Source organism: Schistocerca gregaria, chromosome 3, assembly GCF_023897955.1.
Source record: "Schistocerca gregaria isolate iqSchGreg1 chromosome 3, iqSchGreg1.2, whole genome shotgun sequence".
NCBI classification, from domain to species: Eukaryota; Metazoa; Arthropoda; class Insecta; order Orthoptera; family Acrididae; genus Schistocerca; species Schistocerca gregaria.
In genome coordinates this window covers 744,437,891-744,462,796 of record NC_064922.1, presented here as the reverse complement: position 1 = coordinate 744,462,796, position 24,906 = coordinate 744,437,891, and positions in this window count along the sequence as shown.

Below are 24,906 nucleotides of genomic sequence, written 5' to 3'. Positions count from 1 at the left end.
TGCTATTTGGGGAGCAAAATAACTGATGATGATCGAAGTAGAGACGATATAAAATGTAGTCTGGCAATGGCAAGGAAAGCATTTCTGAAGAAGAAAATTTGTTAACATCGAGTATCGATTTAAGTGTCAGGAAGTCATTTCTGAAACTATTTGTATGGAGTGTAGCCATGTATGGAAGTGAAACATGGACGATAAATAGTTTGGACAAGAAGAGAATAGAAGCTTTCGAAATGTGGTGCTAAAGAAGAATGCTGACGATTAGATGTGTAGATCACATAACTAATGAGGAAGTATTGAATAGGATTGGGGAGAAGAGAAGTTTGTGGCACAACTTGACCAGAAGAAGGGATCGTTTGGTAGGACATGTTCTGAGGCATCAAGGGATCACCAATTTAGTATTGGAGGGCAGCGTGGAGGGTAAAAATCGTAGAGGGAAACCAAGAGATGACTACACTAAGCAGATTCAGAAGGATGTAGGTTGCATTAGGTATTGGGAGATGAAGAAGCTTGCACAAGATAGAGTAGCATGGAGAGCTGCATCAAACCAGCCTCCGAACTGAAGACCACAACAACAACAACAACAACAAGAAAATGGGAGATGACGCCTTCTCTTTGCTTTTTTGTTTGTTTGGTAATTTGTTATGCACATAATAAGAACTGCACGTAATTCTGTGGTAGTCCATTGTTTATTTTACATCCTTACAGGGTATTAACTGCATGTTATAAGTAATAAAAAATAGTTTACCGCGCACTTTCTGCTCTTTCATGTAGCCAAAGCAACTACTTTTGATACAAGTACAGTTCACAAGCGGAAGCATGAATAAATATATACAGCTATTACTGTTCTTTTGTACTCAATAGAAAGTTCTTCATCATGATCATAGGGAAGAGTTTCCTGTTATACTGACATACGCAGAATTTGTTTATGAATAACACAATATGTTTCACTTAAGTTCGATGAAGTAATCAAACCATTTTTGATATATTTAACTTTGCGTTTTCTTGTTTGTTTTACCTTTTTGTTGGGGAAACTGCGTTTTCTCACACCATAAGACAAATTTCGATTTTTTTTTAAAATTCTTACCACAATATCTGCCACTTTCAAGTTACATATCCACGATTTTCTTACGAACCCTGAATTAAACATTGACAATTTTGCTAAGGGAGTATTGTTAATTGCAGGAGGGTAACAATATAGAACACAAACGTTCCTTAGGTTACATGGCCCTTTATACACCCTCATTCAATTTCTAGACTGTCCACCACTTTCAGTTTTTAGGGGAGCGTACTAAGATACTGATTGCACATGTAAACAAAGCGATCATTGTAACGCCCAGTTGGTAGGTAACACATCTAATGTACAGGTAACGAGGGTAAGACCTTAAGTAAGGTACTAGGAAATAAGGTACTAGGAAAACTATCATAGTCTGCCCTTACGCATCCTACTCTACGGGAGCCTAGGTATTTTTACATATGTAGACACATATAAACATGTTCACCTACTGACGAATAATCATATGTTCGTGGCTGGTTGGTCACCTTATCAACTGAAATAAATTAGTACGTCCAATGTCCTCAGTTATATATGCTACATATTTTTCCATTACATGAGTGCACATATTCTAAATAAGAAAATAGTATTAGAATAACCTGTGTGCACTTCCCTCGCGTTTCCGTTTGTTTTCTCTCGAGCAAGTGGAAGTGTTACTTTACACCATTTTCGTAACGAACCAAGTTGCAAGAACCACAATCATTTCGGTCAACAGGCCTCTGGCTCGGTATGTATATACGAACAGTACAGTAGATAGTAAACTAGTACTAAGCAAAAAAGGGGAGGCGAGGAGGTTGTAGGAATATGTAGGAGGTCACATTTATCTTTATCACTATAAATAATTGTTGTCTAGAAGTATTATATAAATTGATTCTTAACAATTTTTGTGTGGAAGCTTTATATATTTTGCTTCTAGAAAAAAATTTGTTTGCATCGATAAAGGTAAAAGGGACGTCGTGTATATTCATACAACCTTTTCGCTCCACTTTTTTGCTTAGCACTAGCTTACTATCTCCGGTACCGTACGTAAGGGGCGATTCGAAAGGTTTCGCACAATTTGAAGCAGCTATAGTGGAGCCTAAATACAGAAACTGTTGAACAGGAACTTACGGTCTTGGAAATGATCATGACGCAGGAAACCCTTCGGAATGTCTGTAACAACGACCATCAATGCACAAGCGCCGTAAAATCAGAAAGGATGATATACTGTTTCTGAGTACTGCTATTGCTCGTCATACAAGGGACCGTGTGCTACTGTCATGACGATAACGTCTTGTGTTGCTGAGTACGTACAGTTTGTTATGACTCGTGCACTCTGAAACAAGTGGGTTGTTTACACTGCAGTACTGCTATGAATTGTGTGTTGATATTCGTGAGACACTATAGCACCTCGTCGGTCAGCACTGCTTTCCTTCAGTGCCGTGGTTCGATGCATGGTTTTTAGTAAGAAATTCTGATATGCAAAGCACGTAATACTCACATTAAAGAAAACATAGTTCAGCAGAATCGGGTCATAACATCAAAAATGTGTACATCTGAGATATGTATAGTTTTATGTTAGAACTAGCGTGTACTGTTTATTGTTGTTTCCTTCTTTACATGGGTTCGAGGACGCTGGAGCAACGGCAGCGGACTTGCTACAACAAAGTGCGGTGTCGTTGAAAGCTGATGAGCGAAACGGACGGCCGAACCGAGATGAAAGACGTCGTTATTGGGAAGGTGGCCTTTGATTGTTACTAATAAAGATATTGTATTGGAGAAAGAAGAAAAAAGGAAAAAAAACTTTGTATGGTTTTAATTCGTGTCTCAGTAGTTCCCTTGTTGACTTCACAGCATCCAGCCGCTCCACACGTGTGAGCAACGAGAGTTTCTGTTTTTACACAAATGTACTGTGAAGAACAAATAAATACTGAATAGAAGATGTTCTTAATGGAAATTTAAAACCTTAGCCCAGAAGTTATTTGCTAGATGCTCATCATGTTAAATCTTATCCATATCATGTGACTGAACAGAAGTCAAATCATTCAGTGAGTGAGGCTGAGAAGAAAGGTAGTGGAGCATTTCGAGATTGATGATTTTCGGTTAAATGAGTTTGGGTTTTGCAGAGAGTATTGACAGTCAAAGTCACTTTTGAAAGGCCGTTACATGCTCTTTGAGTGATCTAGAGTTTTCCAAAGGTGAAAACGCCCCGTAATTTTTTACACTGACGTAAGATGATTAGCTCAGGGATATGAGTTACATAGCTGTACTCATGACTGATTATTTGCATATGCTAATATCGTTGGATGCCGGCCGCCGTAAAAGTGCGGTTCTAGGCGCTGCAGTCCGGAACCGAGGGACTGCTACAGTCGCAGGTTAGAATCCTGCCTCGGGCATGGATGTGTGTGATGTCCTTAGGTTAGTTAGGTTTAAGTAGTTCTAAGTTCTAGGGGACTGATGGCCTAAGATGTTAAGTCCCATAGTGCTCAGTGCCATTTGGACCATTTTTTTTTGTAATCGTTGGCTGTCTTAGCAACGGACGATAACAACAATATGTCGAGCTGGGCAAATATATTTGTTACATCTACATCTACATTTATACTCCCTTTTCTGTTGCAGTCGCGTATGGTTCGCAGGAAGAACGACTGTCTGAAAGCCTCCGTGCGCGCTCGAATCTCTCTGATTTTACATTCGTTATCTCCTCGGGAGGTATAAGTAGGGGGAAGCAGTATATTCGATACCTCATCCAGAAACGCAACCTCTCGAAACCTGGCGATCAAGGTACACCGCGATGCAGAGCGCCTCTCCTGCAGAGTCTGCCACCTGAGTTTGCTAAACGTCTCCGTAAACCTATCACGGTTACCAAATGACCCTCTGACTAAACACGCCGCTCTTCTTTGGATCTCCTCTATCTCCTCCGTCAACCCGATGTGGTACGGATCCCACACTGATGAGCAATACTCAAGTATAGGTCGAACGACTGTTTTGTAAGCCACCTTCTTTGTTGATGGACTACATTTTCTAACGACTTCTCCGAATGAATCTCAACCTGGTTCCCGCCTTACCAACAATTAATTTTATATGATCATTCCATTTCAAATCGTGTCGCACGCATACTCCCAGATACTTTACAGAAGTAACTGCTACCAGTGTTTGTTCCGCTATCATATAATCATACAATAAAGGATCCTTCTTTCTATGTATTCGCAATACATTACATTTGTTTATGTTAAGGGTCAGTTGCCACTCCCTACACCAAGTGCCTATCCGCTGCAGATTTTCCTGCATGTATTTCTTCGGAAGAGGCGACGGTGATATTGACACACTCAGAAATGGTGGAACAGTATGCAACATTCTCGTGAAGTTAAGTCTTCGTAGGATAATCTTGTTAGCCAATGTGAAAACTAGATAGCTGCCAAGAGCATGGAAAGACAGAAGCGGTCAACATGTAGCATCAGAGCTGCTTATATCGTTGGAAACATATCGTTATTAACGAAAGTCGATTGGCGGACACGTTGAAGAAATAGTATGTGCACGTCGACCCACCGCAATTGCTAGCGTAAGTTGTGGCAGGAGGCAAGGTAAATGAAATGTCTGTGACACGTAAAGCACCTCGCGAAATGGAACGGTTGACGCTTGCAGAATTCGAGACACGCGTTTCATGTATGGTAGGGCCACTGGACGTGTACGTGAAGCTCAACCCCCGCATCGCGTAGTGTCAACCACAGGCCCGCATGTTTCAAATGGTTCACTGCGTTCTCAGGGAGACAGATGCATCCCTTCCAGTGTACTCGAACAGTCGATTATGGAAAAGGAGGTACTAGCACAGGTAGAGGAGAACAGCCGTCAAGAAACACGCGTGCTACTGCTCATACCAAGGTAGTCTCTGTAAAGTGTGTCCTTCAGGACAAACAGGTGCCCTCCTCCCATCACCAGCGGCTTCAGGTTTCGTGTGTGGAAGACTCCAACAAAGAGTTCAGTTATGTGTGTGAAAGGGCTGCTCAGCGTTGTGAGAAAGCAAGGTGTTGTTCACAGGTACGCAGTCCACCGAAGATAAATTCTTCAAATGTGACAACAGCCTCATTTGCGCGCGTCACAATGTTTGTGATCCATTCGACGACCAGCAGCAAAAGCGGTCCGCAGTGAAAGTCTGGGACAGTACTATCGGCGATGACGTGATCGCGACATAGACCACGCCTCAGTAGACTGACGTGCAAGATCTTCATAGTAACTTCTTCCAGAACTGTTAAAGGCTGTACCACTTGGTTTGCGTCGTCATATGTGGATGAATCAAAGCGAGGACCTTTCACTTTTCTGTGCAAGTACATGCCATACCCCAAGTACTGGACAGGGAAGAGAGGCCCTATTGCATCGCCTCCTTGTGCTCCTGATCTGACGTCTCTTAATTTAATTATTCTTTTCTTATATATACAGGGTGTTACAAAAAGGTACGGCCAAACTTTCAGGAAACATTCCTCACACACAAAGAAAGAAAATATGTTATGGGGACATGTGTCCGGAAACGCTTACATTCCATGTTAGAGCTCATTTTATTACTTCTCTTCAAATCACATTAATCATGGAATGGAAACACACAGCAACAGATCGCACCGCCGTGACTTCAAACACTTTGTTGCGGGAAATTTTCAAAATGTCCTCCGTTAGCGAGGATACATTCATCCACCCTCCGTCGCATGGAATCCCTGATGCGCTGATGCAGCCCTGGAGAATGGCGTATTGTATCACAGCCGTCCACAATACGAGCTCGAAGAGTCTCTACATTTGGTACCGGGGTTGCGTAGACAAGAGCTTTCAAATGCCCCCATAAATGAGAGTCAATAGGGTTGACGTCAGGAGAGCGTGGGGCCCATGGAACTGGTCCGCCTCTACCAATCCATCGATCACCGAATCTGTTGTTGAGAAGCGTACGAACACCACGACTGAAATATGCAGGAGCTCCATCGCGCATGAACCACCTGTTGTGTCGTACTTGTAAAGGCATATGTTCTAGCAGCACAGGTAGAGTATCCCGTATGAAATCATGATAACGTGCTCCATTGAGCGTTGGTGCAAGAACATGGGGCCCAATCAAGACATCACCAACAATGCCTGCCCAAACGTTCACAGAAAATCTGTGTTGATGACGTCATTGCGCAATTGCATGCGGATTCTCATCAGCCCACACATGTTGATTGTGAAAATTTACAGTTTCATCACGTTGGAATGAAGCCCCATCTGTAAAGAGAACATTTGCACTGAAATGAGGATTGACACATTGTTGGATGAACCATTCACAGAAGTGTACCCGTGGAGGCCAATCAGCTGGTGATAGTGCCTGCACACACTGTACATGGTACGGAAACAACTGGTTCTCCCGTAGTACTCTCCATACAGTGACGTGGTCAACGTTACCTTGTACAGCAGTAGCTTCTCTGACGCTGACATTAGGGTTATCGTCAACTGCACGAAGAATTGCCTCGTCCATTGCAGGTGTCCTCGTCATTCTAGGTCTTCCCCAGTCGCGAGTCATAGGCTGCAATGTTCCGTGCTCCCTATGACGCCGATCAATTGCTTCGAACGTCTTCCTGTCGGGACACCTTCGTTCTGGAAATCTGTCTCGATACAAACGTACCGCGCCACGGCTATTGCCCCGTGCTAATCCATACATCAAATGGGCATCTGCCAACTCCGGATTTGTGAACATTACACTGACTGCAAAACCACGTTCGTGATGAACACTAACCTGTTGATGCTACGTACTGATGTTCTTGATGCTAATACTGTAGAGCAATGAGTCGCATGTCAACACAAGCACCGAAGTCAACATTACCTTCCTTCAATTGCGCAAACTGGCGGTGAATCGAGGAAGTACAGTACATACTGACGAAACTAAAATGAACTCTAACACGTAAATTAAGCGTTTCCAAGGACACATTGTAAGTAGGCTGTTTAGGTTTTCTTATTGGTAACGCCGCTTAGCGCTCGGTATGAAAAATCACTGGGTGTGCTGTGCGCAGTCTGTGTTTAGTTTGCATTGTTGTCTGCCATTGTAGTGTTGGGCAGCGGCAGCTGGATGCTAACAGCGCGTAGCGTTGCGCAGTTGGAGGTGAGGCGACAGCAGTGGTGGACGTGGGGAGAGAGATGGCGGAGTTTTGAAATTTGGAAGAATTGGTGTCATGAACTGCTATATATATTATGACTAGTGAGCTAAATACATTGTTTGTTCTCTATTAAAATCTTTCATTTGCTAACTATGCCTATCAGTAGTTAGTGCCTTCAGTAGTTTGAATCTTTTATTTAGCTGGCAGTAGTGGCCCTCGCTGTATTGCAGTAGCTTGAGTAACGAAGATTTTTGTGAGGTAAGCGATTTGTGAAACGTATAGGTTAATGTTAGTCAGGGCCATTCTTTCGTAGTGATTTTTGGAAGTCAGATTGCGTTGCGCTAAAAACTATTGTGTGTCAGGTTAAGCACATTCGTGTATAATTGTTCAAAGAGGACGTTTCACATAGAACAGTCGTGTATAAATTTTTCTAAGGGGACGTTTCATATGTCGACCCTTAGCCAAGGATACCTCACTGGAATCTTCTGATTTTTTCTTGTAGTTTGTGTAGTTAGTGTAGCCTTTGTTTATTACTAGCGCGTAATCATAGAGAGAATTTCCTTTGTAGTTGCAGTCTTTCATTGTTGTGCAGTAAAACACTTGTGGCATGCATGTAGTTTTGCACAAAGTATTTCGCAGCTGCGCTTGCAATTAACTAGATATTATTTTCAGTGATATGTTAATGTGTTTTCTTATTTTGCTCTTCAAATTGTGCTTTTCTGTGTTGTCGTGTGAAATATTGTGACTATAATGGCGTGTGAAAAACGTAATACTAGGCTCCAAAGTAAACTGAGAAATGACAGTGAAGACGAAAGCAGTGTGTTAGCGCCACCATGTAATAAATTAACTAATGTTCAAAGTAATAATTTGGTAATTGTACATAGGGAAATGGAGCGGGCTGCAAACAGTTGTTTAGACAGTGAAACAATTAGTGAACAGGGAAGCACTATCGATCGATCGGTTGGCTACAGCTCGCCTCAGGAGTCCGAAATGACAGGACACATTCTTGCAAATACTGTAGATTCAAGTTTTGCGTCCTCACCGGTTTCTCAAATAAGTCAAGACACATTTTCTGTTTTTCAAACTGCGAATATTGCCGGTTCAAATACATTTCCGAATAGCACTAAGGAACATGTTTCAGACGCCAGTGCACTGTTATTACAGTTAATGCAACAAATGGGACAAAAGCTTCAAAAGTTAGACACAATGGAACAAAATCAGAGACAAACACAGCAAAAGCTTCAAAAGTTAGACACAATGGAACAAAATCTTCGGAAGTTAGACACCACACTTGAACAAACACGTGAAGATTTAACTACTGAGTTACATAACATTGAATCGAAATGTTAAAAAATCTGTAATGACGTAAAAACACAAATTTGTGAGCATTTTCAACCTATTTTTTCGCGGCATGAAAACGCATTACAGAATCACGAAGCAGCCATAAAAGAATTGCAAACTGTTGTTCGTGAAAATCACGACACCTTGCAAGCTAAAATGGACTCAGTTGCATCCACCGATTCGGTTACGCAACTTGCAAGAACTCAGGAAAACTTAAAGGACACAGTAGATTCGATTTCAACACAAATGAACTCTCTGAAACTTGGTTCAGAGAAACACACTGAGGAAATGTGTTCACTATCGGAGAAAGTAGCCGAACTTTCGGATCAGTTCACTAATTTATCTACGAAGGTAGATGATAATCTGAATGACACAAAACCGGTAGTCTTTAATGACACAGAAGAGTGCGAACAAATTAGGAAATTCAAACAAAGTCTGAATCAAATTAGTACGCAACACCAAAGAGAAATCCGGGAAGTACAAGATCAGCTGACACAGGTAATACAACAAATACGTATTTCAGAGGACACTCGCGCTCCAATACGGGAAGAGGGCCATAGAAATACGGAACAGCCAAAAAATAATAACACAGGGCACTTAGGAAATTATGAAAGAAATTGGCAAGGTACACCGAATTTTGAGATGGAACCGCCGAAACGACGTAACAATGACCGACATGCGACTCGCCGACATGATGATTTTGACTATAAGCTGTTCATTACTACACGTAAATTCAAAACATTTAAGAATTCTGGCAACGACATTCATCCACAAGCGTGGCTTCATCAATTCTCTCATTGTTTTCCTCCCATCTGGTCATTAGAACACAGATTAGAATTTATGTGTGGCTACTTGGAGAATGAACCAGCTGTAAGAATGCGATCGGTCATTCACGGTTGTCACAGTGAAGGAGAATTTTATCATGCTTTCCTCTCAGCATATTGGTCTCAAGCTACACAAGACCGAGTAAAACGTAGCATAATGATGATGAAACGCTTTGAACAATCTGAATTTTCCAGTCTTGTCAAATATTTTGAAGACATGTTGCATAAGAACCAATATCTTTCAAACCCATATAGCCCTTCAGAACTCATCCGCATTTGCATAATGAAATTGCCTGAACATTTAAGGAATATTATTTTGGCAGGGCGTTGCAAAGACGACATTGAAGCTTTTCAGGGACTGTTACAATAACTGGAAATTGACACTGACAATCGCGGAACGCGAAAACAGGAGCACAACAATTACAGGTCACACCTGTCACAATTCCGCGATGACAGAAATAATACACGACAAGGCTATTCTTACAACGCAAATCGTGACCAAAACAGACACCACCCGTATGACAACCACTGGCAGAGTAATAGTTACAGAGAAAGATTCCATTTCCGTAGTAATGAATATCACAGAGACAATCAGAGAAACAGACAATACGGGAACCAAAATAATTATCATCAAGGGAGACGGAATAACTTCAGACGCAACGGTCCAGCGCGCAGTTACGATTCAGGGAGAAATTCTCCACCACGTGACCGACAAGAAATTAATTATAGAAATTATCGACATGACAGACGATATGATCGTAACGACAGACCTGAATTGCATCAGAACTGGCGGGATTCAAACAGAGCAGGGCCCTCTCGGCAATGTGAATTTGTAGAAGTTAGGTCTCCTAATCCCAATAACGACGCGCGCCAACAAAGAAACAGACAATGATTCGCACCGCAGGCAGCCGCGTGCGCCGGCTGGCTCAGAGAAAAATAAAATAAGCTAACCTTGAGCAAAATTCCAGTGTTCCTTACCGACGTAATCACATGATAATTGCTTTTCAGTTGACAGTCTGCGTACTAGGAAGAGTAAAGGTTTGAACCGCATTTCACATGTAAAACCGTTTATTGAAAGATAATCTGCCTTTATCTTCGTCTTTGCCATAAAACATTTCACTTCACATTTATTGTATGCTTTGTCACACTGAGAAACTTAACATGCAACAATGTTTTTAAGTTAACTATCCAGTCTAGAACCTAGGGAACATTTTTAAACAGAAATTACGAATGCATTGTTTAGTGAACAGACGACACAGTGTTATTGTGTGTGTACAATCTTGCTTGTTAGTTGCACGATTACGTAAAGACTGTAAGGCTCGCATACTTAGAACATTTACCAGTATTGCTAATGACATTTTAATGCAACATTTTGGTTTACTTGAAAGTACATTCTGGATTTAAAGTACTTTCAGTGAGATACCAGATGACATAGTGGTTAGTTTATGTAATAGCTACACGATTATATCACGACGCTACTAATATGTGACACGATTTACATTGTTGCTTTTGCGGTGTATCTGTTTTATATCTGAACAGTTTTTCTGTATTATTCTGGAAAGTAAAACATGTTTTAGTAGTAACTTTGTGGTATCGCTACAATGAGACAGCCTTTTCTATAGCACAGCAATATGTTACAGCACAGTATTTTCTTCATCACGGCAATAAGCGTAATAACTAAGATATTTATACGCAAAGCAATTCACTTCGTTTATTACGAGGTAAGTACATTGACTTCAGCAGAACTTTGCTTACAGAGTACGATAATTATCTTACAACAAGACGCACAGTTTATCGCTACAGTACACGTATTTGAGTGATTAATTTTGTACTTAAAACATTTATTTTTAAAAATATTTGAAATACAATGATACAAAGGTTTTCCGTGATACATTTCATTCCATTGCTGTAACCTGTGACATCTGAGGATATAATTACATTATTCCTCAGGGGGGTACACGCCTACTTTGTGTACCATATGTTTAGCAAGCACAAGGAGCCCTAGCTAATATGGTATTTGTTTATACAACTTTACACATCGGTACCATATTTCTCTAACACATAAATTACACAGCTATCTGATCATTTAACTGAGAGAGACAAACATTTACTTTACTACATCAGTGACAGATGTTTACGTAATTACACAATTGGATAACTTCACACTTACGAAGTTGTATTTTGTCTGTACTTTGTGAACTGTTCATATTTTTTCGGAACCATTGTGATACTATGAGAGCTTTGAATGACATATTTGGTATGGGGTCATGATTTTTAAAGTACGTTTGAGGTAGATGACACTTTTGACATGAGCACAGATTTTTTTTTAGGTTTTGAAATAGGAAGCCACGACGATTTTGAGATTTTGCTGAGGTTTTATGATGTTATGATGACGATGTGTACTACGCTGTTGTAGAATGTTTATGATCAATAAGCTGATGCTATATGAGTTATTTGATTATGCTACATATTTATTATGATGAAATATTGAAGAAGTGTCGACGAATAAGGTAAGGAATAAAGAGTAGTGGTTAGGGACTCTGGTTTGTGAAAAAGGATGTCGGAAACCGAGAATCGTACTTTAAGAGTTATGAACTGTATGTAAATGCGTGAATGTATTACAATGACGATGAAAATTTTTTGGACACTGTTATATCAATAGGATTTTGTTTCTACAGATGTGTAACGCAAATTCTCGACCTATGAATTTTTTTATATGAGACTGCCACTGTAGCAGAAACTGGTGTCGTAAATATTTCGATAAGACAGTTAAGTGACGACCTGCACGTAATGCGTCGTGGGCACCCAGCTGCACGACAACCACCTGACAAAAGACAGCCATTAGTGTGTGCCTTTCAGAGGGACAGGTGAAAAAAAGAAGGCCATTATCCTCGCTATTGACATTCCTTTGTAGAAAGCACCGCAAATACGACACGCTCATTACTGAGAAAGATACTTACATCTGACACCTGATTATAACAAACGTCTTTCTTCGAGAGTTGAGAGAATTCTGCTAACTTATGAAATGTCACATGACTATTGAATGATATTTTTATGCTTCGTCCATAGTTGCTTATTTCATTTGATATCTGTTTTCCAGCTGTGTCCACATTCTTCGAAAAAGGAGCTCTTGGAATGGAAAGAGCAATAAGAAGCGACTAATAACAGTAACTGTACATATAATTTTCTTTTCAAGTACTTGGTAATTTGTTGTGGCATTAGTTTTTGTGGTGCACCACTTTAATTGCATAGACATTAAGATGTGAATAGACATCGTCCTTATCTGCATTGTTGTCTTTAGTGTAACATTTTTTCTGCTTGAGCTTTGCCATGTTTAGGTATAAGTTATAGCATTTGCTGCGGCTGTTTGCCATTCATAGTGCTACTGAATGTCACTTTGTATTACTAGGTTAGGCCAATTTTATTATTGATTTATTTTTCTTGTTTGCTGCGCATTGCCTTATATTAGTTGTAATATTGCTGCCTTTTTTTGCCAATTTCCATTTTTTTAACATTGCTGTTTGTGTAAATTGTTTTGTGCTGCTTCATTGCCTCATCCCTTAGTTTAGCATCTGAGCTCAGTAGATTTAAGTTAGCTTAAGAGGTGGTAGACTATATAAGAAACTAACTATGATGAATTGGAAGAAAAGCATTGAGAAGCTTTAAGAAAATGGTTTGGCCAAAAAAGGTAGTGTACAGTGGAGAAAAACTATTTTTGAAAGAGGATGTGAACAGAATACAGAAAGCAGGTTTAGATAGGACTTTTGGGAATAATGATGAACTAAGGGAGATCTCTATGCAAAATACTGCAGTAAAACAAACCCTGTCCTTTCCTTTCGTATTATCCCTCTATGTGTTTATGTACCCTTGTGTATTTGTCTTTTTCCTGTCTTTATGTGTTTACCTAATAAGATTTATGTTGTAGAATTTTTCAAATACTGTGTTATTTTCTATGTAAATATGTTCAGACATTATTTATTGTGTTTTGTTTTAATGCTCATGTGTAAAGTTGATGTTTCAAAAGTTATTCTGATCTTTTATGTATGTACTTATGTCGTAATTTTTGTAACACTGATGTATTTGCTATTTCGATTCTTTTGTAAAGCCTGTACTACTGCAAATGTTATCTGTATTGTTATGTTCTTTAAAGATGTATTTTGTACCTTTGTTATAGCATTCTTATGTTATAAAATTGTAACTGACACCAGTTCATCAAATTAAGTAACTTGTAAATTACATTTCACTGCACACGTTTCTGTTGGTCATAGTATATGGACAATATGTGAGAAGTAGGGACTGATAGTGTTTGCACGTGTGTTAATAATTCACTAAGGGACTGGATAACAGCATTGCTGGTTGTAAGGACATTTCAAAAACAATTTTTGTGAGTGCATAAGTGGTGGTTATGGACTTGCTATATTATCCGCAAGGCTCTTCAATGGTGATTGTGCGCCTGCACAGTCAAACAGATGGCTGCTGGCCATCTCTACAAGGACTACAGTGGGTCTACACCTTTGATGACCCACCAATACCATTATTTCTACAAGGACTGCAGTGGGTTTGCACCTCTGGTTGCCCACCAATAGTAATCTCTACCAGGACGACAGTGGGTCTGCTCTGTGATGACCTACCTACCGATAGTCTTCAACGTTGACTGACTCTGCTGTGGCCCATTACCTGTCTGCATGTCAAGAGTCAGCACTGTCTTTCATTGGAAGGACAACACTACTTCTTCAAGACTGCTTAGAAATCCACTACTTCCAAGTGCAATTTCTTTTATTGCTCAGACTTTGAAAAAAAAAAACCACTGCAATTTTACTGTGATGAACGATCAGGACTGTCTTTATGGACTGTGAGAGAATTTTAGCTTCTGACCAACATTGTATCAATAAGTGTGTGCATTTGATATCTTTGTAATAGTAATTATGAAAAATTTTATCAAATCATTATTGGCCACTGCCCAAAACAATTTGTAAAAATTTTTTGTTGGGAGCATGGGGGCTATGTAAGTAGGCTGTGTAGGTTTTCTTATTGGTAACGCCGCTTAGCGCTCGGTATGAAAAATCACTGGGTGTGCTGTGCGCAGTCTGTGTTTAGTTTGCATTGTTGTCTGCCATTGTAGTGTTGGGCAGCGGCAGCTGGATGCTAACAGCGCGTAGCGTTGCACAGTTGGAGGTGAGCCGACAGCAGTGGTGGACGTGGGGAGAGAGATGGCGGAGTTTTGAAATTTGGAAGAATTGGTGTCATGAACTGCTATATATATTATGACTAGTGAGCTAAATACATTGTTTGTTCTCTATTAAAATCTTTCATTTGCTAACTGATGCCTATCAGTAGTTAGTGCCTTCAGTAGTTTGAATCTTTTATTTAGCTGGCAGTAGTGGCCCTCGCTGTATTGCAGTAGCTTGAGTAACGAAGATTTTTGTGAGGTAAGTGATTTGTGAAACGTATAGGTTAATGTTAGTCAGGGCCATTCTTTCGTAGGGATTTTTGGAAGTCAGATTGCGTTGCGCTAAAAATATTGTGTGTGAGTTTAAGCACACTCTTGTATAATTTTTTTAAGAAGACGTTTCAACATGTCCACATTACCTTCCTTCAATTGCCCAAACTGGCGGTGAATCGAGGAAGTACAGTACATACTGACGAAACTAAAATGAACTCTAACATGAAATTAAGCGTTTCCGCGGACACATGCCCACATGATATCTTTTCTTGATTTGTGTGTGAGGAATGTTTCCTCAAAGTTTGGCCTTACCTTTATGTAACACCATATATATATTGTGGAGTTGGGGGCACATCAAAAGCCTCGTGTTCGTGACAGCAATGCTCCACGAAGAAACGTTTCTCGCAAGGATATTCTCGAGGTAACCATTTCTCGCCAGAATATTTGAGCTTTTGTGAACCTGGTGTGCTTAGTAGAGTGCACCGGAATTTTCTACAAAGCTTTTGCGTCTGTATCGTACGTGCCATTGCCATTTAGAACATCTTTTGTAACTGAATTTTATCCATAAAGGATGCAGTCAGACTTCGTGACTGTTCTTTTACACGGTGTAGAATTACAACAGCTCGTCACTATGGAAGGTCTTTTTATTTAATGCTAGTACGGTTTCGGGCTAATGCCCATCCTCAGATGCTCTTACATTCGATTACATGTGTCAGAGCTCGATCTCGGAGACCATTGTTTGAGTAAAAGAGCAAATAATGTGATGATGACTAAATAGGTCCAACCGAAATAACTGGAAGTAGCTAAACGACATATATTGTGAATTATACGATTAGAACTTACATATACAACTGGAACGTTCCTGTCGTTTTCACACTACATTCGCGTTCTACAAAAGATATATCGACCTTTTATACAGAAAGTGTATATTATACATGACGCTTAATATCGGTACTTCTACGTTATGTCTTTGATACAATCTAAACATTCATGGTGGTGTCTGATTCTACTATATCGTGTCTCCCTACCACTTTCGCGCAACGACGCTCTGAGCGTGTTTTTTAGGGAGTTAACTAGTTTGAACCTGGGACCTGTTGCTGGTAAGGAGACGCCAGACCACACATGACATGTAGAATTCAGAAGAGTTCAGTGACACTAGCGATGATATAACCAAGTACTAAATGATCTCAGCGTCAGCTCCACTGCACTCCCTGTAAAAGAATCTTAATACTAACTAAATTTAGTGGAAAGGGTTCAAGGCTTTCCTATTTTTAGTTAGTTGGTAAAATAACGTCGAAAAATCAGTTAAGTTTACCATTGGAAATTTATTCTAATCACAAAACATCGTTTATAAATTGCACTATTGATAAAAGGAAATGTTTTAATACAGGATGGTAAAAACCAACAGCGTTCAACAAAAATGTGAACGAATATTCCCTAAATGGGTTTCCAAGTTCTACAATCGATCGAAGGATGACCTATGCCATATCACATCTATAATCTAGGTTTAATTTAAGTTTCACAAAAGAGAAAACTATCAAAATGGTCTACAGTGACCCTCAATTATCTTCAATTACTTATCTAACTTGTCGTAAATAACAGTGGCTGATGTGGCTTCTCAATAACTATAAAATAGAAAAATCATCGCGTTTCAGATCTTTACTTCAAGTGGCAAATATGAACACCATGAGTTTTAATTAACGATCGACACTAGTATTAGGCAAAAAGGGGGTGTAACAGATGAGACTTCTGCAGTTCTGAGTGAAGCCTTATGCGCTCAAAAATGCGGCATCGCGTGTGTTCATTACCTTGTCGGTGTTTAGGCAGCGTCAGGGCGGCAGCGGCCGGCGCAGCAGCCATCCAGCCCGCCGTCTCGGAACTAACTCTCCAACTTCTCCTTACTACAATTTACCGAAGTTAGTTTAAAAAAGCTATCTGGCTGTGTTTTCATCTGACCAATCAGGGTCTCAATGTTAACCTTACGCTCCGCCTACAAAAATTCTGCCTATCAAATGGGAAACGTTATACTTTTCGTGGTGGGGCAATGTTTTTAAAGTTTGCAACGTAACAGAGACGCTAAAAAGTCTCACGCTAAAACCTGCAGCTAGTGTGGTCCTTTTAGCGTTATCGTGAGATCTATACTGCTCTTCTGGAGGCCTCTATCTTTTAACATGGGCTGGGGAGTGATCCTAATGTAACAGACACGCAAAAACGCTCACGCTAAAACTTGCGGGTGGTAGTGACCCTTTTTGTGTTATCGTAAGATCTATACTGCTTTTCTGGAGGGCTCTAGCTTTTAACATGGGCTGGGGGTTGTCCTTGACATACCTGAGACGCGAAAAAGCCTGACGCTAAAACGTGCGGGTTGTATAGTTGTACAGGCAGGCTCCCAGCGTGGGTGCCCATCCCCTCTCTTTCCTAGCTTAACACGGTTCTGCTCTCGGCTTCTGTCCTCGTTTCTCCCTCGGAACTGCGTCTGCCTTACGGTGGGGAGGTACGACATGCATTTAGGCATTCTTGTGTTAGTCTGTGGTATTCCATTTGCTCACTCGTTACTCGTATTACTTTGGTTAATTTAATGTCACGATTTATTCGGAGCTATGTGACATACTACTGGATTTGCTTATCATGTCAGGGTTTTCATATAAGGTGTTGGATTTGCCTGCCACCTTACATATCACCACCCTTCGAACTTAATTTTTGCACTGAATTTGGCAATGATTGAATCGTTGTCTAAGTCAGTCAAAAATTTTCTAATTTATCTAAATTTTGTTGCGTATTGTTCAGCCACGTTATTCTGTTCTATACTAGTTTGTATTACTAATTTATATTTTTATATTCTTCCACATTATAATTAAAAATGACAACAGAAGAATATTTTTATACTATTATTAGTTTCTAATTATTTTTCTTTCTTTATTTAAGTGTGAAGTTTGTTTTTTAAGAAGTTTGTTATCGAAAGTGAGGAGTCTTTCAGATCGATTTTCTTAGATATATTGTTTTTATAAATGTAGTAATTAAGTAAAATCTGTTCCTAACACATTTTCTAAATATCATGTGCAAGAAAAAATGTTTTTGTTTCTAGACACACATTTCAACATTGTTACACTAACAAGTAAGAATTATTTCCAAGAATTGCTTTGACAAAGAAATATACATACACAAGTATTGAGATATTATCCTAACAAATTTTACAAATGCTAAAAAAATTGCTTTGACAAAGAAATATACATACACACGTATTGAGGTATTATCCTAATAAATGGTACAAATCTTAAAGAAAGGGAAAACATCCAACAAGATAATTTTTTATTCTTTTTTTATAAGGAGAAACTAAGTATAATATAGTTATTATTTTATTTTTATGAGGAGAAAATAGGTGGTATATAGTTTCTTTATATACTGTCCATTATACTGGACGTATTATAGGGGAGAGTGGGGCATGTTGAGACAAATTTCAGATTTTATTTTTTTTATATTTTTTCATTTTATGTTGTTTTAATTGCGAAAATTATGATATTATACTTCAATTAGTTGTGCACTTTTCTATGGCATTGACGCTTTGATTAACTACATATATCTCCCAAAATTAAAATATTTGTTTAATGCTGCAAAGTGTATCAATGTTTCCACATTGGGGTAAGTTGATACTAGCGAGAGGCAAGTTGATACAAATGTATAAATAATAAGCTAATTGACATTAAAGTAGAAAATAATCACTCGATAGATAATCGAAAAGATTTATTGAGCAAAATATAGCACAAATGTAACGTAAGACATATTATTAACTTATTTTAAACACCCGGATCATGATTTTGTGTCCATAACTTACTCAGAATCATTGATTACAAAGTCAGATGCACAGTGAATATAAGTGTACATCTTACAGTCTTTACCAAATTCTATATGGGCCCATTTTTGGCACGAAATGCCCTGTATCCAGTCCTGACCTGGCTTGGATTCGGAGATGGCTCCAAACAATCAGACTCTGATGCAACCTTCATTTTATTCTTTGGGAAGCATTTCTTTTTCTTCACCTTGTCAGAAGTCTTGACAGTGGTGTCTTCTGAAGTCATCTCTCTATCCGTGGCTGCGCTGGACAAGAAGTCATCATCAGTAAACACTTCTGTATTGTATGGCGCGGTTCCTGTGGCTTGAAATCCAGATATAATATTTGTAGGATTTATTAATCTAGGTAGTGCCATCTTTACTATGCCAGGAATGTAGTACATTGTTACAGTTTTCCCTGGATTGTTGATCATCCAGTCGTCGACTGCAGCGAAGTAAAATTTCTTGAAAGGCTCATAAACTGACCTGTCAAGCGGTTGCAGGCGGTGGGAAGTGTGCGGGGGAAACGAAAACATTACGATACCATTTTCTTTGCAGAATGTGATTCATGGTTATCCAAAATCAACAAGCTGGGATTGCCCTTGGTAGATCTTACGTGGCCGTGAAAAAGTTTAATTAACTTCAAAAACGATTCAGATGTGATCCATCCAGATGGGTAAGAAGTTCCAATACATCCTGGTGACCCGTTAATGATGAAGCGATCCTTGAAGTATACTCTTGGAAATATGAACATCGGAAGACCTGAGTTGCCGATGGCACTGACAGCCAATACCATAGTGACAGCCTGCCCCCTTTCCGCTGACATAGCTTTCCCTATTTGGCGTACTCCTTTCTGAGCAACGATTTTGTTTGGTCTCTGAACTGTTTGCACACCGGTCTCGTCGACATTCCAAATATCCTTAGGTTCAAATTTGTGTTTATCTAAAGTATTCTTCAAATTGACAAAAAATTGATCAAAATTAGCTTTATTAAAACTGGTAGCGCAAATAAGGCTCGTAGCCTCAGGCTCCCTGATTGATAGTCGAGGGAGTCTTTTCGTAAATAAGCTAAACCAGTCCTTTGTAGCTATTTTACGGTTAAGCCATGAATCAGGCAATGTAATAATATTCCTATTAGCCACAGCAAGTTCGTAAGCTAAAACGTTTATGTTTTGTGCTGTAAGTCCTTAGTAGATTTTAGAAGAGTGTGTTATTTACACTTCGAGTTAAGGTTCTAATTGGTCTGGAAAAATTTGTCTTGGTTTGGCATACCCCATTGTAACCGTTTGACCTTGCGATTCATCTGTTTTTCTTATAAATCTAATCAATGTCATTTTGTCGATCTTGAAGGCTACAGCTGCTTCCCGTAAAGACATTGTTTTGGTCTTGACGGCTTCATAGGCTTTTTCAAAGCTCTCATCGGGACTTTCCCTTGATCTGTCCTCCTGGTATAATTCCTCTCCATGTTTCTGTAAGAAAAGAAAAACTCTAATTTTTACAATATGGGGGTACGTTGATACACTGTATCAATTTGCCCAGCTACGCGTATCAACTTGCCCCACTGAATAAGTGTCTCTTAAGTCAAACTTAAGTCTCTAAAATGTAAAGTCTAGAAAGATGAAACTATCATGAAATTCTCACCAAGAAACAGGCGTTTAACTGTGCCAACAGTGAACTTCCTGAAGAATATCCCCTTGCTGGTGCGCCAAATCAAACACACTAGCCAACAATTACTTTCTACTCATGAAAAAACAATTTCAACAATAAAAAGCGTAGAGTGCTTTGTTGACTGCTGGACGCCGTGTGGCACTGCGTCGCGGTAAACAACAGCCTCTACTCGCTCATGTCCTCCCTGCGAGTGCGTGTTAGCTCACAGTCCCATCTGCATCAATTTGCCCCACTCTCCCCTACTTACAAAAAAATGGTTCAAATGGCTCTGAGCAGTATGGGACTTAACTTCTGAGGTCATCAGTCTTCTAGAACTTAGAACTACTTCAACCTAACTAAACTAAAGACATCACAACAATCCATGCCATAGGCAGGTTTCGAACCTGCGACCGTGGCGGTCGCGCGGTTCCAGACTGTAGCGCCTAGAACCGCTCGGCCACCCTGCTTACATTGCCTGGCCAAAAGCTCTGTTTTCCTATGTAAACAGGTCAGATGTTGTGAGTGTATATGCTGCTGGAGTTATTAAAATTACTGTATCAAAGGCATAACAAGGAAGCGCCATTATAATTCGTTATTGTGTATAATATATACTTAATATGTAATAAATCGAGATAATTTTATTTAAAAATGTCATGAACGAAGTGTGGAAACGACATCTGTATTCCAGCAGCATATAAGTATGTCGTTTAACAATTTCCAGTAGTTGCGCTTGGGTCTAATCACTCATCATCACATTATTCTTATTATTATTATTTCAACAACGATCTCCAATATTGGGCACTGAAACATGGAATTGAATGTGAAACCTTTGCCCAAACATTGAACATTGAAACATGTAATTGAAGGTAAAACAGCCTGAACGTGATCACAGGCCCGAAATATGTCGCGTATTAAGTCACCTTCTATCGTGACTGATGATGGTTATTATTCTGCAAGCTTCTGTAATGTTCAGCATTGTTGAGTAAAGAACACATTGCCGTTCATAAAGTTAAGAGGCGTGTTCACTGCTTGTCCCTATTCCAACACTTGAAAGCCTTCACTGGCTCAGAATTACTGCAAGACCGTTATTTCCTGTTCCGAGGATGTATCTCGATGTCGTATCTCCCATCAGCTCCTTCAGGTTGTCCACAACGGAACGCTTATCACCAGCTCGGTGCACGGCCGGAGCGATGCGCTGTTTCTCTGGAGCATACTTATCAGCCAGTGGAGGGGAGCGGGGCGTTACGTAACGGGGCGTCAGCGACCGCTCGCGGGTGGAGGCGCGTGCCGAGGCCAGCCCACAATGCGGCCAATCAGGGCGGAGGCGGAGGCGGAGGCGGCTGCGAGGCCCGCAGTTTGCCGCCTCGTGCTTGCCGTCCATCGCTCTCCGCCCCTGGGCGGCCTCTCCGCGCGCCCCCTGCTCTTTGCTGTATACGGAGCTCCTAATGAGCGCTCATTGTGGACCGCGCTGCATACGCAGGGGTGCACCGCTGCAGCCTGCCTACACTAATATTAGTCGCCTTTGAACGCAAACCCGGTAAGCCGCGTGAAGCGCGAGAATAAAGGTTTTACTAGGAACGTGGTGCATTCTCCCGTCTCCATTAACTGAGCTGTATGGGTCGTGAGGCTAATGCTCTGGGCCCACGAGGCTAGGTAACCTACATGGAGAAGACCTCGATCCGCATGCTGCCGTGTCGACATGTAATGCTTCTAGTAGCATCTGGTTTTCCATCAGCAGGCGTTTCCATTTCCTCTTATCGTCATCTACAAGAGGCAGCCAAGTGAAAACCAGCGTTAGAAAAACAACATTTCGTTTAGGCCGCGCGGGATTAGCCGAGCGGTCTTAGACTCTGCAGTCTCGGACTGTGCGGCTGGTCCCGGCGGAGGTTCGAGTCCTCCCTCGGGCATGGGTGTGTGTGGTTGTTCTTAGTATAATTTAGGTTAAGTAGTGTGTAAGCATAGGGACTGATGACCTTAGCAGTGAAGATAAGATTTCACACACATTTGAACACTTTTTTTTTTTTGACATTTCGTTTAGGTTTAAAATGGCTCTGAGCCCTATGCGACTTAACTTCTGAGGTCATCAGTCGCCTAGAAGTTAGAACTAATTAAACTTAACTAACCTAAGGACATCACACACATCCATGCCCGAGGCAGGATTCGAACCTGCGACAGTAGCGGTCGCTCGGCTCCAGACTGTAGCGCCTAGAGCGGCACACCCACTAAGGCCGCCATTTCGTTTAGGGATACGGTGATTAATTTATTGAAGGTACTGCTTTTATTTCTTTTACCTCGACCAATTTCTCTCGGAAAAATTGTGGAATTCGTCACGGGTCATCGTGGAATATTCCCGCTTCATTCCCGCTTCATGAGGTTCCGATAAGTGCCGGCACTATACCCAGACTTCAAAATGGCGTCAGTAACGGAGGTGTAAGGTACGAACCAGACATCTTTCACTGAGTTTCTTTTGGTGGAAAAACAGAGCATCGTGCATATTCATAGGCACTTGTCGAACGTCTACGGAGACCTGGCAGTGAACAAAAGCATGGTGAGTCATTAGGCGAAGTGTCTGTCACTAACGCAACAAGGTTCCGCAAACCTATCTGCTTTCCCGCTTTCCACACGGAGCTGCGACTCCTGCAACGTTCGAACGTGCGGACGCTGTCATTCGTATGACCTGTACGGGAATATACATAATGTATGCACGAGTACACGTCATAGACGCATGGTTGACGACTTATGGAAGTTTGAGTCTGGTTGTGAGTCGTCCACGTATAGCCAAATGTTAAGGCGACCGCTCGTAATAAGTGGCAAATCCTTTTTCGTGTCCCGGTCCGACACAAATTTTCACTGTCGTCATTCCATTCTACAGCTAAAGGTTGTCCTTATTCGCAATTGCGAATTCATTTGATCGCTGCCATTCGAGGCGATCGACGAATCAACCTTGCTGCACAACCGGACGTCTCTTCTGATAGTGCTGACACACTCGACCACCAACTGGGTTACACAAGGGTTTGTGCATGCTGAGCCCATCTCCGCCTCAGAGAAGGCAATAAAAAGCTAACGTCCGTCTGTGCGGAACTGCTTGCGCGTTGCGAGGGAGGTTACTAATGCACCAAGGCTTCGGCTTCGATGTCTACCAGTAGAGTGGTACCATGTGGACATACAAGCCTTCCCACTAACATAGTATAAGGCCGTCGCAATTAACGGAGATTACTTTGATAAATATCATTTTGTTGTCCAAACCGTGGGGAATAACTTAGTATATTGGAGTCAAGAATGGAACCAACCTGCTTTCAGAAAGAAATAAAAATTGTTGCGTTGCTTATTGAACACCCCGCACACAATCATAGCCGGTTTCGGCCTTCAGAGACCACTTTCAAATGCTATAGGTACCATTTGATGAATAGGTGTTCATGCGTTGTCGACACATGGGGGAGTTGCTCTTCAATTGCCACCCGCAGCATCTGAAGACGGCCTTAGACGAGCAAAATCGGTTGTGATTGTATCATAAAAGAATGATCGCGTCAAAATTAAAAATAAAACGAGACGGATGGAAAAAAAGTTATGTAAACTGTTTATTATTTCAAAAGTAATTTTACACTTTTTAGTGTGCTGTGGAACGTTCGAATACAACAATATGAAGCAGGTAAGAGGAGATACAAAAGTCTGAAAAATAAGTTTGGCAGGAAATGCAAAATCGCAGACTGCCTAAATGCTGAGATAGGAAAATTAAAGAGCTCATTTAAGAAAATAGATGCAGCCATCTGAATATTAAGAGCTCAGGTACCAATCCGTACAAAGCTGACAGATCTAAAGAAGATTAAGGAGGACTATAGAAGGGAAGAAAACTTGAGTTCAGTACTATGGAAAGGAAAGAGTAAGTAGATAACATTCTGTCAGAATTATTGAGATTCATTGGATATCCAACCGGGCCAAAACCATTTTATCTCATATGAAAATATATTTCAAAGACACAGAGCAGATGTAACAATCCTATTTCGAAATAAGGCATGTGTTGACAGTTGTAAATATTTAATTCATGACTGAAAAATAATAACACAAATTATTCATAGAAGAATGAAAAAACTATTAGAAGCTGATCTCGGAGACGCTCAGTTTGGGTTTCCAAGAAATACAGCAACATGCAAGGCCACTCTGACCTTAGATTTAAAGAAGACATTTGTTATCAAATAATCTTGATCATGCTGAGCAACACAGCTGAAGTGGCACTATTTTCAATGGTTAATGGAAATCACCTCAGCTGGATTATTAAACATAATGTATTACTACCAGTTTAGTTCTAAGAACAGTTCAGCAATCTGAAAATGTCGTAGCACAGTAAATGCATAATAATACAGATGTGCTTCTTTTAACTAATCGTTAAAATTAGCATTTGATGATAATTATTGAAATTAACTCTTTGAAATTCTAAATGTAACAAGGATAAAGTTCAGGAAAAGAAAAATTATCTTTAACTTGTACATTAACCGACTGCAGTTATCAGAGTGAAAGGAAAATGGAAGGAAGTGAGAAGAGAGTGAAATAGGGTTATAGCTTATCTGCGATGTTATTCAATCTGTATATTCAGCAAGTAGTAAAGAAACAAGGGAAGAATAGGAAAGGTAACTGAAAGTCATGGAGAAGAGTATAATAATAATAATGTCGTGTGACTAGGGCCTCCCATCGGGTA